Source organism: Aplysia californica, unplaced genomic scaffold, assembly GCF_000002075.1.
Source record: "Aplysia californica isolate F4 #8 unplaced genomic scaffold, AplCal3.0 scaffold00031, whole genome shotgun sequence".
In the NCBI taxonomy this organism is placed as follows: domain Eukaryota; kingdom Metazoa; phylum Mollusca; class Gastropoda; order Aplysiida; family Aplysiidae; genus Aplysia; species Aplysia californica.
Window position 1 is genome coordinate 719,546 of NW_004797301.1, and position 1,628 is coordinate 721,173.

Genomic DNA, 1,628 nt, shown 5'->3' on the forward strand with positions numbered 1-1,628 from the left:
AAATTTTAGCTTTTATAAGGCTAATTTTGTATGTAGCATGTGCCGCTAAACTCTCACTAAAACTAAACTTCAGTGTTTGTCATTAGTGTGGGTGGTAAGCAGCATTTTGAGAATTGGGAGGGAGGGGGGGCTTTGTGTAAATTATTATTGGTTAATGCTCCTCGGCAAATAAATATTTAAAGGAATTGTTTGATGATAGTTTTACCTGGGCTTTATTGTTGTGTTAAGAGAGGCATGCCATTACAAAATCAGTGAAAAATATGCATATATTATTAGACGATCAATAATGGCCATGTTTAAGGCATGTCATTTTAACATGCGTGCCGAATTTCAAACTCTTGCCTTTCTGAAATGTTAATGGAATGTTGAAAATAGGTTTGCCTCCTTTCCTGTCAGAATATTGTGCTGAGTATGTGTGTGTGTGTGTGTGTGCACGCGTGCTGAGCTTGTCAACGGTTGATGTAGATTACATATTCGTTTGCTCATTGAAAGGCCAGAATTTATGGAGAAGTGCTTTCGTCAATTCATTAATAAATTTATGCAGTGATATTTGCTATTCGGAACTGTTTGTTCTGTGTTTATTGAATGGAAAGGAAATCTGTCGCAAGGTTCAGTGTATGGATCACATAGCAAGTAAGATAGGTTGAATGATCCCTATGTATTCAATTTTTTTCCCCTCAAGGATTATAAGAGGATCCTTATGTATTTATGTAAGAAATCAGGGACTATAGTGTCTGCTTTAGCTGTTACACGTTTACAATGGCAGTTACTGCTCTCAGGATCAATTCAGGCCTTACCCGTGTAGGGAGGATACCTGTGGCCTTTTGTTGTCTACGAGCATGTACTGCGTCACTCACTAGCATCATCAATTCATTGGCACAGTGTTTTGACAGTTCTGGGGGGATCGGGCACTCGGCTTTTAAAACCTTTAGATGTGTGCAGGTGTGTTTGCTACTTTATGATGTACTGACAAATTATTCTCCCAAAGACCAGCTTTTTACTTATTCCGTCATTCCTGCCTGCAGTGTCTTCTTCCCCTTCTCTGTGGTTCTCATCAGCGTTGGGGTGTATGTAGGAGTTATAAATATAGTTCAGCTCAAGTAAGCAAACCAGAGACCTCTTGTGTCTTGCTTTACAATTTTTCACGAGCTGAATGGTGGCTGTTATTAGTTAAGTTACAAACTATGGGACTGCTTTGTACTTCACATAAAAAGGTTCGCTTCTTCTATTCGTGAAGCGTGTTGACAAAATAAGTTACTTTTCACAGTACTAGAATCGAGACATCGGCCAAAAATTAAGACATGAGTCAAATTTGTAGATTTTCAACTGATGACATTTTCTTCAAGTGTCATACGCTGTATCATTTCCTACTAATAAATTGTACTTGTACAAACTCAACTTATAAATTTGATGGATTTATTCCGCAGGGTTCAAATCAAAGAAGTAACTCATTTTGTCTGCATGCCTCAAATTTCTTTGCTTTTGTTATTGTTTCTTTGTTTCTTGGCTGTTGAATATGGGGGGGGGGGGGGGGGTTCTGTCCATGGCCTGCCTTTTTCCTAACACTTTCTAGTGGAGTTGATATCATGTTTGATGCACTATTCTCTGCATTTGTTATAGGGACTATT